The 17092-nt window shown below is 50.6% G+C and overlaps 1 protein-coding gene across 7 annotated transcripts in view; it reads left to right on the top strand.

Annotated features, from left to right (window-relative positions):
- Positions 1 to 17092, top strand: part of MYO9B (myosin IXB) — an 89084-nt gene that overhangs the window by 20716 nt on the left and 51276 nt on the right. The gene's annotated exons all lie outside the window — the stretch shown is intronic.

The following is a 17092-nucleotide window of genomic DNA, read 5'->3' as shown; positions in this document are numbered from 1 at the left end:
CATCCACGTCTCAGAACATGGTCTAATTGTCATCACCTGGTGAGGGCTAGGATGATGCAGGGGCCTGGGGAATTGGTGCCTATGGGTTTGGAGTCCAGGGCTCCACTCTTTTTTTTCTTCTAATTAGAATTTAGGGATAATTAAATATTTCTAAATAGTTGAGTTTTATTAAATATAATAATATAAGTCACTATTATTTCTTAGAATATTTTAGATGTATAGAGATATGGAGTAGACAATACAGAGAGTTCCCTCCCACTCCCAACTCCCCATACTTTCTCCAATATGAACGTCTTGCATCAACAATTAGTGTGGTACATTTGTTACAATCGAAGCCATTATTGACACATTATTAACTGAAGTCCATGATTTACACTGGGATTCACCCTGGATGTTGTATATTCTGTGGGTCTGGACAAAGGCGCAGTGTCACAAATGTACCATTATGCTGTCATACAGAGTAATGACACTGTCCTCAAGTCCTGGGTACCTCCTCTTCCTCCCTCCCTGGAGCCCTGGCAGCCACGCATCATTTGACCGGCTCCATAGTTTTGTCTTTTCCCGAATGGCATAGAGTTGGATTCATCCTGGCTATAGCCTTTTTGGACCAGCTTCATTCACTTAGTAAATGTACATTTAAGTTCCTTAGTGGCATGAGAGCTCATTTTTTCAGATTGCTGGGTAACACTGCATCATCTGGGTGTGCTGCATCTGTCCATCCACAGGACCCCAGACCATCCCTTCCATGGGGCAGTGAGGAGACCTATCCCCACCTCCAAGGTGAAGGCCTGACACAGCTACCTTGCTGTCATGCAAATTCACTGAAAGCCTATCTAGGCTATGCCTGCTGAGTACATTTCAGTTCCTCTTTCTCTCTGATGATCTGTGAGATCATCAGCAAGAAATTAATTGGGGTTGTGCAGTCTGGCCCTGTGCCACCATGTATAGCCAGCCTATTTCTCCTATATACATATAGTCGTCCTTTTTTTCTTTTTTTTGTACAAACGTTTAAAAAACTTCAGAGTAATCAGCCACAGAGTGTGTTTTCCTCTTTAATGTTGTGTACCTACATGTCTTGCCTCCTTGGTTTTGATCACCTGTTACTTCTGCAAATATTCCGTGTGCACAGCTACCATGTGCCAGGCACCATCCTGGGCCCCGCGCTCTGTGGTGGCCCAAATCTCACAAAGGCCTGCTCTGGCAGAGCAGTTGCCCCAGGGACGAGGAGGCAGGCAGCAAAATAAACACCAGGCCTCAAATGCAAGCTCAGTGCCAATAAAAACAGCAGGCATGCCCAAGGAAGAAAGTTGAAGGGAGCAGGAGGTGAGAGGTGTTGCTGAGCTGGGCCCAGAAGAGGTCAGGAGGACCATGCAGTGTCTAGAAGGAGGGCACAGCCAATGGAGAGCCTGGGAGGCTAGGCTGTGCCTGGAGTGTTAGAAGAAAGGTGGGGGGCCTGGAGGCCTCCAAATGGGGCCAGAGCAGAGTAAGCAACGGCCAGAACAAGAGGCAGTGGGGACAGCGAGGTGATAAGGAAGTGATGGCAGATCACTTGGGACCTTGTGAGCTCTGAGTTTTGTGTGATATGGGAGCTACAGATGATGTCCATAGGGTGATCCAACTCCGTCCCAGCTCTAGAAGTAGCCTCAATGAAGCTGCCTTGAAGCACCAATCAGAGGCCGTGGCAGGTGCTCCAGGCCAAAGCACTACAGTCCCAGATGAGATGGAGCAGGCCGGCAGTGACGGCAGAAGTTAAGTAAGTGAACAAGAGGGCAGATCCGGCCTTTACCAAATCAGGTGTTTTGCCAAGTGGAGCTTTTGCCCCCCACCAAACCAGGTAGCTATGCCCATGCTTCATGTGGACTCTGAGCCCAGATGTCCGATCACAGCACGGTGCAGAGGCAGGTTTGGCACCATGGTGCTGTTTCCTTTTCTGGCTAAGGACCATCCATGGCACCGGGATGAGGTCTGATGGTTCCCGTAACAAATTACCACAGAGTGGCTTCAAACAACAGAAACCTATTCTGTCAGAGAGGTCAGTTCAGGGTGTCAACAGGGCCATGGTCCCTCTGAAGGCTCTGGGGGAGGATCCTTCCTCACCTCTTCTTCTAGCTTCCAGAGGCTCTAGCATTCCTTGGCTCTGCCCCATCATTCCAATCTCTGCCTCTGGTCACATGGCCTTCTCTTATAAAGATATCAATCACTGGGTTTAGGGCCCACCCTATCCAGGATGACCTCATCCTAACTAACTACATCAGCGAAGACCCCATTTCCAAATAAGGCCACGTTCATAGGCGTCAGAATGTGGACAGTTTTTGGTGGCAAGTCAACCCTCAGCAAGCCTCTGTTGAGTGAGAGCTGGCGGCATCGATGCCTTCTTCCCTGAGGGCTGCCCCTGCTCAGTAGTTGTCCTGGGAGCTCCTCCGCTGAAGCTGCCCCAAGGGATTCTGGCACATTCTTCGAGGGCCATTAGTCACCCTTCTTGCCTAGTGTCTGCACCTCGTGAGTCAGATGCCTCAAACCCCGCCTGGCTGCCTCCCTCTAGCTCCGTGGTGTGAGCTGGCAAGGCCAGATTTCCCCAGCAGTGAGGAGCTGCTGGAGGGCGGTGCCCACGCTGGCTTCCAAAGCAGGCTAGAGCCAAATCCACGTCATGGCCATAAACGTGCTTCCTGGGGCAACCGCTTGGAAAGGGAGGAGACTTTTATTTTAGAGCTGGGCTGCTCAGCCAGAGCCCCCACTGGTGTCTGGGCCCAGGCCATTTCCTGGTGGAGCCACCCCATGGACTGCATGGTCCTGAGTCCTGGCCTCCACCCACCACATGCCAGTAGCATCACCTCCCCCCAGATGTGACAACCAAAAATGTCCCCAGGTATCACTAAGTGTTCCCTGGGGGTAGATTATTCCCCAGGTGAGAACCACTGTCTTAGAGTCATAGCTCTGGATCTCATGAGACCAAGTCCTCTTTCCAGCGATGACCGTGTAGAAATTTTGCACCAAATTCCAGCCATTTCTGAGCTAAGCCAAGAGTCACTTTCTAATAACCAGAATAATTTGTTATTGTGCCTTCGGGTACAGATCCGTCAACATCCTTACAACATCTCTGCCCGTTTTAAAGACAAGGGAAGAGGGTCCCAAAGAGGCATGCTAGTGTGCAAGTGTCCTGGGGCTGCCGTCATAAAGGACCACAAACAAGGGCAGGGGGGTGGGGGCGTGCTTAAAACAAACAGGAATTGATTCTGTCACAGTCCCAGAGGGCAGAAGTCTGAAATCAGGTTGTGGGCAGGGTAGGTTCCTTCTGGAGGCTCTAAGGGAGCATCTGTCCCAGGCCCCTCTCCTGGCTTCTGGTGGCCACCGACAGCCCTTCGGTGTTCCTCGGCTTGTGGTAGCATCTCTCCGATCTCTGCCTCTACCTGCACATGGGCCTCTTCGCTTTGTGTCTCTGTGTGTCTAGTTTCCTTCCTCATCTAAGGACATTTGTCACAGGATTTAGGGCCCACTGTAAATCCAGGATGATCTCACCTCAGGATCCTTATATTAATTGCATCCACAGAAACCTGATTTCCAAATGAGATCTCGTTCACAGGTTCCAAGGATCAGGACTTGGGCATATCTTTTGAAGGGACACAAGTCGACCTACTACAACCCAGGTTCCCCAGGCCACACTACAGGCAGCTGTGGCTGGACCATGGTGGGAACCTGGCCTGGGTCTGAGCCTGAGTTCATGGTACCTCTGTACATCTTCATGAAAGATTTCTTCCCTAAAAAAAAAAAAAAAGGGCACCTGGGTGGCTCAGCGGTTGAGCACCTGCCTTTGGCTCAGGTCATGATCCTGGGGTCCTGGGATCAAGTCCCATATCCGGCTCCCCACAGGGAGCCTGCTTCTCCCTCTGCCTATGTCTGCCTCTCTCTGTGTCTCTCATGAATAAATAAATAAAATCTTTAAAAAAAAAAAAAAAGTAAAGAAAAGAGATTTCCTCCCTTACCTTGGCTAGGGCCACAGGAGGCCAAAGATCGACATATCTTGTTAGCCTTTGGGACTTTTTCTCAGTTCCCTGAAAGGAGAAGTTGAATTGTTTTGAGGTTTGGGTGTCGCCAGGCTGCCCCCCCCCTTCCTTGTGGGTTGCAGCCTCGCTGTGCAATTCTGACCAAAAAACAGGAAGGGGGCACTGTGGAAGCTAGTTCCAATCAGCTGATCTGCCTGCCCCTACAGTTAACTGTTACTGTCACTTATTGTCACCGCTTCTCATGATGTTACTCAGCCCTGCTCTGCCATCCTGCAGCCTGGCCTCCAGACTGCCTTTAGACACGTGAGGTTTATTCGAGACTGTTGTTTTAGTAACAGAACACTGAAGGTGCACAAGGCAGGCTCCCCAGGGCAGTGAGCGGCCTGGGGTCCTCCCTCCTGTGTGCTAGGGTCCACTGCCCATCCCGGAGGCCCTCAGAGAACCTGGTGACTCTAGATGCAGTGACCGAGGCATCGGGGCTGGCCACAGAGCATGCCTCCTCTCTGGGGGCCCGCAGACCTCAGTATCAGGGCTGATAGTGTGGGCCTCAAGGTTGGGGTTCTCTTTCCTGAACTGCGACAGTTGCCATCAGCAATTGCTGATGCGCACAGGGTTTTAATTTCGAAAGCAGAAATGAAACGAGGATGCTTGCTGGCCAGGCCATTTTCCCAAGCAGCCAAAGGCTGCTGTGTGCTAGGGTTCTGGACCTTTGCATAGCCACCATGGCCTGGCCTGTGCAGAGACAGGAGGCTGAGAGACTGTGACACCCTGAGCCACCTGCCACACACCTACAAGAGGCGAGTGACCTGGGATAGCGAGATAGGGGACCAAGAGGAATCCTGGAGCTTGCTGCTGCCCCTGACTGCCTCTAGAGGTCCAGAAGGAGCCAATCCTGGGCCTGGCATCTATGCCAACCTCAGTCCCGAGCACCAGGCCCCTAGGAACAACAAATCCAGTCTCGTGTGACCCTAGACAGCTCCCAGCCCCCCTCCACCCAGAACTACATGCCATTATCCACTTTGCCTTTATTCTCAGGAACACCTGCCCAGGCCATATCCTTCATTCCCACAACTGCATGAATCAGCCAGCCTCTGCCTGGCCAAGTGAAACCACTTGGCCAGGGTGATTAAGGTTCCAGAAGCAGTGGTTTGCCTCTGTACTTCAAATTTCTATAGAAGGGCTTTTTTTGAGATATAATCCACCCATTTGAAGTATACAATTCAGTAGTATTCAGTGGATTCACAATGGTGTACAACCCTTACTTCTGTCTAGTTCCAGAATGTTCCCATCCCCTAAGGAAGAAATACCATGGGCAGTTGCTCTCTGCTCCCCTCCCCCCAGCCCCTGGCAATCCCCAGTCTGCTTGCTGTGTCTGTGGATTTGCCCATTCTGGACACTTGATGTCAGTGAGATCCTATGCTGTGTGGCCTTTTGTGCCTGGCTTCTCTCTCTCAGCACAATGTTTTTGAGGTTCACACACGTTGTAGCATGAATCACAGCTTCATTCCTTTCTATGGTTGAGTAATATTCCATCCTGTGTGTAAGACTGCACTTTGTTTCTCTTCACCAGTTGTCCCAGGACTTGGTTCCTTTGTATGGCCAAGTCTGCAGTTGGGTTTTCTCCCAAGCCATGGCCCCCTCCCTGCCCTGGCCAGGCCAGTGCTTTCCTGCCCCCCTTGGTGCCTTCCTGCCCCTCATCAGTGACAAGAGAATGGAGACAATGGGCACATGCGGAGTTGATTCCACTGGAGATTCTCAGGGTTGCCTGAGCCATGCCGATAGGGAAGCAAAGTCTGGCCAGCAACCCACTTCGGATGTATGGGCCCTCCTGGGTGTGTCAAGGGCAGGGTGGGGCCAGTAGACACACCTAGGTTGGTCTGTCTTGTCACCCACCTGTGTGTGCCTGCTGCACCTGCTAACAGGCTAGCATGCTGGTGCTCAGGAGCAGGGCCTCCAGAAGCCGGTGGGAGCATTTGCATATGCTGTTAGGCTCCTACCCACGCCAAGGTGTCTGAGTGGGACAAGGTCAGAGGCGGCTGCACAGTGCCACCTGGAGCTACTTCTGGCTGCTGATGCGGACTGCTGTCATGGAGGGGGGTAGGGGGGAGCTCAGCAGAGGCAGCACAAAGACCCCCTTGACCCCAGGGCATGTTGGTCCTGAGAGGTTGTCCAGTCATGTGACCTAGCAGGCTACACAGGCAGAGGGGCCAGAAGCAGGTGGCCAACTGGTGGTTGCCTCCTGGCTGGGCCCTCCTCCCTGCCTGTTGTGTAGTTAGCCAAGGAGGGAAATTAGGCTTGCTAGGAGGCACGAGGGTTGAGAGAGGGAAAGGTAGCCAAGGACAGGCCTCCAGGGGTCCACTTCAGGGCATGGACCATGCAGCAGGGAGGAGGCTCAGGATGGGGAGGAAGGAGGACAGTGGCTGGTGTCACCCTCCCACGAAGGAGAGCCAGAGCGTTCACAGCAGAAGTGTTTGGGCCAGGAGTCTTTATCCAATATCTATCCATTCCCCAGATCTGAGGACCCCAAAAGCCGAGTTGCATCTGCTCTACATGAATGCAGAGGTGTTTTGAAGCAAGAGTCCTAAGTGCTTGTTCCTTTAGTCTGTTGAGGGGAAGGTTGGCAGCTCATAAGGGGTGGGGCCTGAGAGGGTCTAGAGCAGCAGCATGGGACACACGAGAGACATAGGCTGACCAGACAAGTCCAGGGCTGAGTCTGGCTGCACAGGCTGTCCTGGGCCTCAGGCTGGAGTCACCAGACACTCCTGAGTTAGGGGTGACCTGGAGTGGGCGTGCAGCTTGGGGTGGAGGTTGGGGGTGGCATGGGAGAGACTTAGAGCTCCCGAAAAGCATCCCCCACACCCTAGCTAACAGTCAGGACTTGAGCTATTCTGGGCCATCCTTGAGGCCGAGTGGCTGGAAGGTCACTGATGTGAACATCAGTGGGTCAGCCAGCCATCAACAGGGGAGGGAAAAGGAGAGCCAGGGATAGAATCCTGGGCAGATGGGCATCATAGGGAGATTTGGTGGTGCAGGAATGGGAGAGAAGGTGCTGGAGGCCAAGCTACTGAGAGCCCATGAGGGAGACAGGCCCCCCTCGGGTGGCTGCATAGAGCAAGGACTCAAATCTCTGGCTGCTTCTGTCCCCAGTGTGGCCTCCCCAGCATATCTGGGGGAGTAGTTTGAAGGGCCCCGGATTGGCAGAGCAGCCTGAAGGAAGGGAGGAGCTGAAGTCAGATGATGGAACAAAAGGGGGACAGGACACAGCAAATCACACAGGGAGCAAGTGTGTGAATAAGGCCTGTGAGGGGTAGGCTTCAGACCTTGCAGGCAGAAACGTAGAGATGAGGGCCACCGACGCAGGCTGGATCACCCTCTGTAGTAAGGGCCATCCTGTCCACTGTAGGATGTTGAGCAGTATCCCTGGCCTTGACCCACCCCAAGCCAGTAGCAGCCCGTACCCCAAATCAGGACAACCCATACCGTGGCCAGGCAGCACCACGTGAGGCAGAATCACCCCCATTGAGAATAAGCTTTAGGTTGCCTGCCTGCAAGGAACAACTTCAGTATTACAGATGCTTTGTGCCTAAATAGCTTCAGAGGGTTTTTTGTTTGTTTTTTTGGTAACATTATGCCATTGTACTTCCACATCAACCCAGCTATGTTCAGCACGGACACCCAGGGTGGCTGGCAGGCAGGGATGCAATCTCGGGCTGACTTTCTCCTCCCAGAAAGAGGAGGCCCATGCTGCTTCTTGCCCTGCCGGCAGTCAGAGCCAGGCAAACGGTCACGGCCCCCACCCCACCCCAAGACCAGAAATCCCCTTACGTGTTTATTGCCGCCCCAGCACACTTGGGTTTGGCCTTCCAGGCGGACTTTGAGCAATATCTCAAAATGACATTTTAAGAGCTGCTTGTCGATAACCAAAAAATGCAGTTGCCCAACTCGAAGTCCCCCCAGAGCCGAGTTTACTTGCTTCCTGCAGGTGTTCTTGCAGAGGAACTTAGAGCGTGCGAGTGGGTTCCTGATGCAGTTAGTGCTGCTTCCTAAGCGCTGGAATCTTGTCATCCCTCCACCCGTTTGCCTGGTGTGACTTTCTGAACACAACGCAGGTGGTTTGGCCATGGTTTGACTCATGTCTCCTTTAAGTGGCTCCCTGACAGGAAGCACACCAGGGCCACCGTTGTGGTTTTTGCTGCTGGGGAGCACACATGGTTATCTGCCCCACTTCGGCAATGTCATGACACATTTTATTATTACTTTTGGTTCTACCCTGATGCTTTTCTTTGCTTTTTTCATATAATGCTGTGGGTATTTTATGTTTTGGGTTTTTTTTTTTTAAGTATCTTTTTCCTTATTTGAAGTATAATTTCTTTTTGTACATACCAGGGATTTGGCAAACTACAGCCCACAGGTTAAATCTACCATGGCCTGTTTCTATAAATAAAGTTTCATTGACACAAAGCCATGCCCCTTCATTTACGTATCTTCTGTGGTGGCTTTCACCCTGCGTTTCCATTTTTTTTTAAAGACTTTATATATATTTATTTGAGAGAAAGTGAGAGACAGAGAGAGAGATCACAAGTAGGGGGGAAGGGCAGAGGGAGAAGGAGACTCCCCACTGAGCCAGAAGCCGGATGCAGGACTTGATTCCCAGGACCCTGTGATCATGACCTGAACTGAAGGCAGACATCCAACCGACTGAGCCACCCAGGCGCTCCACCCTGCCTTTCACAAAGGCTGAACAGAGCCTTTGCAACAGAGGCCCTTTATCACCTGACCGTTTATAGGAACGGTTAGCTGACTTCTCATACCTGTACATTCACATAGAACATTCTGGAACTTTCCACAATTAACTTTCTTCATGCTCTCTTCTCACCTTTTGCTCAGCTCCCCATACTTAGATATAGGAAACCAGATTCCCACCCTCATTCCAGAGACTGCTATTGCCAACTGAAATCTTTCTACATTTTGTATCTATGCCAGGTGTAGATAGATACATGTGTTCATAAACATCTACCCACAGTGGAGTCTGTGGTATTGTGATTTATAATAAGAAATATGTATTTGGTTTAACTTCTGTTCCTGGCACAGAACCCTAAAACTCTTAGAATTTCCTAACTGATGAGAATAATGGAGTTGTTATACTGCATTATATTAATGATGATGATTTTTGGAACACACCTAAGGATGGGGGCTGGTTGCCAGGGGAACCCACCATGTGATTAAAGGGTTGGAAGTTTCAGCCCCATGCCCCTGACCTCTGGGGAACCAAAGGTTGAAATCAGTCACCAATGGCCAATGATGTAATCAGCCATGCCTATGTTATGAGGCCTCCATAGGAACACAAAAGGAGGGAGTCCGGTGAGCAAGCTTCTGCGCTGCTGAGCATGTGGAGGTGCTGGGAGGGTGGCGTACTCCGAGAGAGCATGGAGCTACCCACATACCCTGCCCTATCCATCTCCTCCATCTGGCTATTCCTGAGCTATATAGCCTTTGACAAGAAGCCAGAAATGGAGTGAGTAAACTGGTTTCCCAAGTTCTGTGAATCGCTCTTGCAAATTAATCAAACCCAAAGACGGGATTGTAGGAAGCTCTGACTGATAACCATTTCGCATGGATAACAACCTTTCAGTTGGCATCTAAAGCAGGGACTGTGCAGCCTTTGTGGAACTGAGCTCTTAACCTGTGCGATCTGGTACTATCTTGGGAGATAGTGTCAGAATTGAGTTGAATCGTAGGACACCCACCTGGTGTTGGAGGAGAGCTTGGTGTGGGGGGATAAAAACCCCACACATCCAAATTGGAGTCAGAATCCTAGAATCTTACAGTGGTTTGGAGGGGTCAGGAAAGGAGGACTAGGATGAAGATGTTCCAGAAAGTTCAGCAGGGCCAGCTCTTCCGTGGGGCTCTGTGAGGGCTTCTTGCTGTCCTGCTCACCCACTCTGTCCCCCATGGGCAACTGGGAGTGATTTGGGTTTTTTGTTTGTTTGTTTGTTTGTTTTTCAGATTTTATTTATTTATTTAAGAGAGACATGTGCGTATGATCAGAGAGGAGAGGTAGAGGGAGAAGCAAACTCCCCACTGAGCAGGAAGCCCTACGTGGGGCTCAGTCTCAGGACCCCAAGATCATGACCTGAGCCAAAGGCAGAAAGCCAGTCAGCTGAGCCACCCAGGCACCCCTGGGAGTGTTTTTATAGCCAGCATGTCTGAGCTCTGGCTGAGGGTGGCAGGGTGCTAGGGAGCCTCTGCCCAGCCTTGTATCTTCATACAGGGCCCTCAGAGGGTTTCCAACCATACCCTGGATGCTGAGACCTCCTGCACCCTGCCTGGAGGGCAACACCATCTGCCAGGGTTGTAGTGGGATGAGAACACAGAGTGAGGCCCCAGTGCCACCTGGGCCACCAGCACCAGCAATCCCTGCATCCTCCAGGAGATGCTCAGGGAAGCAGCATAAAGGTGCTAGAGCTGATGGGGCCAGGCTGGAAGTGTGCACCTCATGCTAAGGCACCACTGGAGGAAGCTTACTAGAATCTGAAGTGTCAGATATGTGTCCAGGCAGACTCAGTGGGACTCACAGCTGGGGGATGACTCAGCCAGAGAGAGGAGCATGAGGACGAATTTCTTGCTGCCCAGGGCGGGGTCTGGCGGTGTTCCCAGCCCCAGGGCTTAATGCAAACCACCAGGTATGGGTATTCCCACGTCACTACGAGGATGTCCCAAGACACAGAAAATGAGGAGCAGCTACCAGGAGCCACTTAGATCAGAGACAGGGAAGAGAGTATTAGACAGTCAGGAGACTCAGCCCAGCTACAAAGTGGGAGGGGCTGCAGAAAGAAGAGAGGGTGTCTGGGGGAGGTACAGAGAGCATAGGAGTGCCCTATGGCCATGGGTATCAGGGGAAGTGCCAGGGAAGGGGTGGCTGTCTGGAAGGTAGGGTTCACTGGCGCTCTCTGCCCCTTCTGTGCCCTGCAGACCTGGGGCTCTCTTTCTGGTGTGCAGCATAAAAAAAGTGCAGAGTCCTGACACTGAGGGTATTTTAGACAAAAGGGGAACTTATATTTTTGGGAATGCTGTGTCTAAGAGAAAAGTGAAATTATGGGGTGTATTTTAAGCACCCAGAAAGGCCTCCTTGGAACTTACAGGAAAAGTTGATTAAAAGGCAAAGCATAGCTCAGGCCTGGGACACCCCTACCACAGCCACCGCCCTTTCTGAAAGTTCTGGATACCGTTGCACCAGGACTAGAGAGGGTTGGGGAATGTCTGCCCATCTGTCCTCTGTATCCACCTTGCTATTTGGGGCAGGAACACAGCTGGACCAGGAGCAACCACACAACCTGGCAGCCAATTTGTTTCCTAGCAATTATTCAGGATGGAGGGACTCGGTGCTCCATCCCCAGTGTCACTGGGAAGCTGCCTGCCCTCTCAAATTTCCTCTGTGTCAGTCAGCCACCAGCTGGCCACATCCAACTCCCAAGGCCAGGCCCAGAGTCCTCCATGAGGTGGACCCTTAGGGGATGCTATGTGATATCACCCCCATAAGGTAAATAACCCTTGAGAATGTACAGAGTTCATTTAGCCTTCTCTGCACAGAGGTCTCCAGGGCAGCTGATTTTTTAATACAGTTTAAGGCTCTGTTCTCAGCCGGGGTGATTCTACCCTGAGGGCACGTTTGACCACATCTACAAACTGACATCTAATGAGTAGAAGCCAGGGATGCTGCTCAGCATCCCCCAGTGCACAGGACAGCCCCCTCCACAAAAAAGGATCTAGCGCCAAAATGCCAGCAGTGCCAAGGCCAAGCAATCTGCTGTAGTTCTGAAGCCTCCCAAATATGCAGTTAAAAATCTAGCTTGGGGCTCTGGACCATCACCTGGACAGAGCTGCTTGTCAGGGTTGCAAACGTTGATTAGATGGTAAGCAGCAGGGAAGAGAGATGACAAGGACACACATGTCCACTGAGGGAACATCTTCAGTTGTGCCAAAGTGGCTGGACCAGTCCTTGCATTTCACCATGTAACTGTGTCCCCTTCCACCAGAATTGACCACTTGTGAAACTTCAGGGCCTGGAGCTGCCCTTGCCGAGACAACAGGAGCAGGACCAGGCAGCCAGCTCAGCTTGCACACACATGCTGTGTGACCTGTAGCAAGTCTACCTCTCTGTTCTGCCTCCTGATCTCTAACCCCAAGACCTTTGCATGTGCTACCTTCCATCTAGAATGCTCTTGCCCCTGGTAATCTAGCTAAGTCCCACCCCCAGGGCCTTCTGGGAGAATCAAAGGTCCAGAATGTCATGTGGCCAGCAGAGTCATGCCGCAGAACCAGCACAGTGTGGCTGCTGCCACCCGACATCCTGAGGCTCTGAGGGGCCATTTGGTGTTCAAGGGCCACTTGTTTGTAATAGTAAGCAGGTCTAGTTCAGCAGCGCTGAGTGTCAGCTCTGGAAGAGCAAGGAGTAAATGTGTGCTGAGATGAGGTCACAGTGACCCCAAGGTGGGGAGGAAGCCTTGTGGGGAGCCAAGGACAGCTCTCTGGTGCATGGGCAAGCTTCCACATCCATTCCAGAGTTGGGCCCATAAAGAAGATGGGAGATGCCAGGGAGGGAGCTTCAGGAGAAGCAAAGGCTAGAAGCAGGCCTGTGATGGAAAGTCAAAGGGAAGATTGTGCCCACCTGAAAAAGGTGGCTGGAGCACTTGACCTCCCTGAGTGCTGGGGCCTTCAGATCCAGTGGTCCTCCTGGACGTGGGTCAGCATCAGTCATGATTTCCCCAGGCCCCAATGAAGATTGAGTGACCCACCAAGGCAGGTCAGGATGTTGCTACTACGTTCCCCCCCCTCCTTTTTAAAGATTTTATTTATTTATTCATGAGAGACACAGAGAGAAAGAGAGGCAGAGACACAGGCAGAGGAAGAAGCTGGCTCCTCGCAAGGAGCCTCATGCGGGACTCGATTCCTGGTCTCCAGGGTCACGCCCTGGGCTGAAGGCGGCGCTAAACTGCTGAGCCACCAGGGCTGCCCATACTGCCCCTTTTCAAGGCAGAGTGGATACATTGGAGATTACTCAGTACAAAAAGGAATTCATCACTGACACATGCTGTAATGTGGACTAACCAGGAAAACACCATGCTGGGTGAAAAAAGCCAGACACAAAAGGCCACATAATCTGTGATCCCGTCCATGTCCCAAACAGGCAAGTCCATAGAGACAGAAAGATTAGCAATTGCCAGGGCTGAGGGAGGGGAATGACTGCTCATGGGGTGATGAAATGTTCTGAAACTAGATGGAGGCAACAGTTACACAACATGGGGAACATACCAAATGCCACTGAACTGCACATTAGAAGGGTTAACATGGTGAATTTTGTGTTACATGAACTTTACAGTGAGATAATGCAGAGGGAAAAAAAAAAGAAAGAAATGCAGAGGGGCAGCCCCGGTGGCACAGCAGTTTAGCGCCGCCTGCAGCCCAGGGTGTGATACTGGAGACCTGGGATCGAGTCCCATATCGGGCTCCCTGCGTGGAGCCTGCTTCTCCCTCTGCCTGTGTCTCTGCCTCTCTCTCTCTCTGTGTCTCATGAATAAATAAATAAAATCTTTAAAGAAGGAAGGAGGGAGGGAGGGAGGGAAGGAAGGAAGGAAAGAAGGAAAGGAAGGAAGGAAGGAAGGAAGGAAGGAAGGAAGGAAGGAAGGAAGGAAGGAAGGAAGGAAGAAAGGGAGGGAGGGAGGGAGGGAGGAAGGAAGGGAATGCAGAGTGGTCTGTACATATGTGGAACCCTGCCCACAGAGACCTGCCACATTGCCCTCTCTGATTCCCTCCTATAGGCCTTGCATCTTGCCACCATCAGTAACTAGAGCAGCGAGGGTTATAATGAGTACAAGTCCCAGACCAAATTCTACAGACACAATCTCTCAGCAGACAGGAGCCCAGACCTCCTAGAGCCTGGAGTTTGGTTGGCTATGGCCTCTTTGGTGGCTTCATGTACACCTGAGTGTCCCCATCTCCCTGAGCCCCATCCCTAAAGAACAGGTCACAGGATCCTTAGTTGGACTTTCTCAAAGAAGGGAGACAAATTTCTCAAAAAGATTTTTATCCAGCCTACTTTTCCATCCATAGAAGCCCACTTTGGTTTTTTTGAGATTGTATTTATTTACTCATGAGAGAGGCAGAGACACTGGCAGAGGGAGAAGCAGGCTCCCCACAGGGAGCCCAGTGTGAGATTCGATCCTGGACCTCTGGATCATGCTCTGAGCCAAAGGCAGATGCTCAACCACTAAGCCACTCAGGTGCCCCATAGAAGCCCACTTTTAACATTCATGATGATAATTGCTAAAACTCCAGATGCTGAGTGATGGTAAAATTGGCCAGAGTGGGTTGGCACTGGCCACTCCGGAGAATGTATTCTGGATTAGGCCACTGCCCTGCCTTGATAGACAGTTCTGCAAGCTGATTCTACCAGGGGCCCCATAGTCAACATTTCCAGATTTTTGGACCATGCAGTCTGTGTCTCAACTACTTTACCTTGCCCTCCTAAAGCAAAAGCAGACACAGATAATACATAAATGAATGGGTAGATCCATGTGCCAGTAAAACTGTTTACAAAAACAAGTAGTGAGGGAGAAGCATCAGACAAACCCAAATGGAAGAACCTTCTGCAAAGTACCCAACCAGTCCTCCTCACAACTGTCCAGGTTTCGAAAACAAGGAAAGTCTGAGAAACTTGTTGTGGAGACGCCAAGGAGACAGGATGACTGAGTGTGATAGAGGATCCTGGATGGGATCCTGGAACAGAAAAGGGACATTGGGGAAAAACTGAGGACATCCGAATAAAATGTGGACCTAGTTACTAATAACTTATCAATCAGTATCGGTTTGTTCGTTGTGTCAAAGGTAATGTTAATAGGGGAAACTGGGGCACCTGGGTGGCTCGGCTCATTTGTTAAGTGTCTGACTCTTGGTTTCGGCTTATGTTGTGATCTCAGGGTCCTCAGATTGAGCCCCACAGAGTCATGCTCAGCGCAGAGTCTGCTTGTGCCTCTACCTCTCTTTCTGCTCCTCCCCCACTCTTTCTCTTTGTCTGTCTCTGGAATAAATAAATAAATCTTTTTTAAAAAAAATAGGGGAAACTGAATATGAGGTACACAGGAGTTTGCTGAAATAGTCTTGTAACTTTTGGTAAATCTAAAACTATTCTAAAATGGAAAGTTTATATTTTTCATAAAAAGACAGCCAGATTTGGCCTGTAGGGCATAGTTTGCAGACCTTGGGGCTTAAATAAGTTCCCACCACCTAGATTTGGCCTGTAGGGCATAGTTTGCAGACCTTGGGGCTTAAATAAGTTCCACCACCTTGACAAGATGTTCACAGTAAATCTCAGGCAGGTAAGATCCTGGCAAATTAGACTTGGACCTCACACACCTCCACTAGACATACTTCAATCTTAAAACAAACCCTAAAGCCACAGTTCTCATCCTTCCTTGAATCAGAAGAACCCCCTGGTTTAAGAATTTAGATTCCTTGGCCTTTCCAGAAATTCTGCAGATCTGGGATGGGGCCCAAGATTCTGTATCTTTGACAAGCCCCTACAGCTCATATTTGGGGTCTCAACCCTCTCTCTCCCTCTCTCCAACCCACCAGAGTGGCATGGTTGTGGTGACCTGGTGTGGGGGAAGTGGGCACTGAAGTCTTGGTAACTCTGACTGGTTCTCTGCTACTGTAAGCAGGGAGCCTCAAGATTACAGGTTTGTCCACCCTAGGCATGGGGGGGTTGGGCTCAAAGGCAACCCCTTCCCCAGGGATGTGGAGAGAGTCTATAGTGTCTGCATAAGAGTGGAGAGAAATGTTCTGGAGACCCTCCATCCCACCCCTGGGAGTTCACATTTCCTCGTGCATGCAGATGCTTGATTTCACTGCATAGAAAGTACCAAAAGCCCTTGCTATTCTCATCACTGGCACCAGAGTCCATGCAGTTTGGGAATTGGGTGGGGAGGCAGTCGTCCCCCCAAGGTGAAACTTTCCATAATGAACTGCCCACTTACAGAATGAGTCCCCTCCTCACACTGTCCTCTCAGCTCAGCAGCCCTGGAGCGTGCTGTCTCCCAGGGGCATCCTGCCACGTAAACACCACGCAAATCAGTTGCATAGTGTGGCTGAAAAGTCTTGCAAAAGGTGCAGGATTTCAGGAAGTCATCAAGTGACCCGGAGAATTGCTCTGACTCCCGTCACTCAGTCACACCCACAAGCAGCAGGTGAGGAAGAGAGCTAATGATGTCAGCCTGAGCTTCAGAATGAGACTGTCGCACTGCTAAATGTAAACGGGTGCAATCAGCTTTGTGAAGCAAGCTGAGTTCGACCCTGTGCTTTATGAACAAGACACACTTAAACCAGAGCAGGCCAGGGAGCTAAAGATGAAAAGACGGGCCCAGGTGTGGCGGGCAGATAGAAACAAGAGCAAACAGACCTGCCTGTCCCGTGGACACAGCGAAGGCAGAGATCAGAGCTCTGAGTGCTGCATGTGACAAAGATGATTTATCATAATACCAAAAGCATTAATTTACACTTAAGGTATAGTAGTTGGCAATATGCATGCACCAAACAGCACAGCTGCTGCCTTTACAAAGTGGAAATTATAGAAGATACTGGGAGAAACAGACATAAACATGTACCACAAGGCTGGTTGAGTAGACAGCAAATTGGCAAGCGTGTAATATGTCCAAATCTGTGTGTTGAGACAGATCTATGGCCATATCATAAACCCTTCACTTTGATGTAAAACTAAATCTTAAGTATTCATGGAGCATTCATAAGACTCATTTCCTCTATCAGGTCATGGGGAAAGCATCTAGAACTTCCAAAAGTAGAACTATTACAACCAACACTCTTAATTCAATGAAACTAGAAATTAATTTTTTTAAAGATTTATTTATTTATTTACTTATTTATTTAGTCATGAGAGAGAGAGAGAGAGAGAGAGGCGGAGACACAGGCAGAGGGAGAAGCGGGCTCCATGCCGGGGCCTGACGCAGAACTCGATCCTGGGACTCCAGGATCGTGCCCTGGGCCAAAGACAGGCGCCAAACTGCTGAGCCACCCAGGGA

The sequence above is a fragment of the Canis aureus genome, chromosome 19, assembly GCF_053574225.1.
Source record: "Canis aureus isolate CA01 chromosome 19, VMU_Caureus_v.1.0, whole genome shotgun sequence".
Lineage (NCBI taxonomy): Eukaryota > Metazoa > Chordata > Mammalia > Carnivora > Canidae > Canis > Canis aureus.
This window is presented reverse-complemented; position numbering and strand designations above follow the sequence as displayed.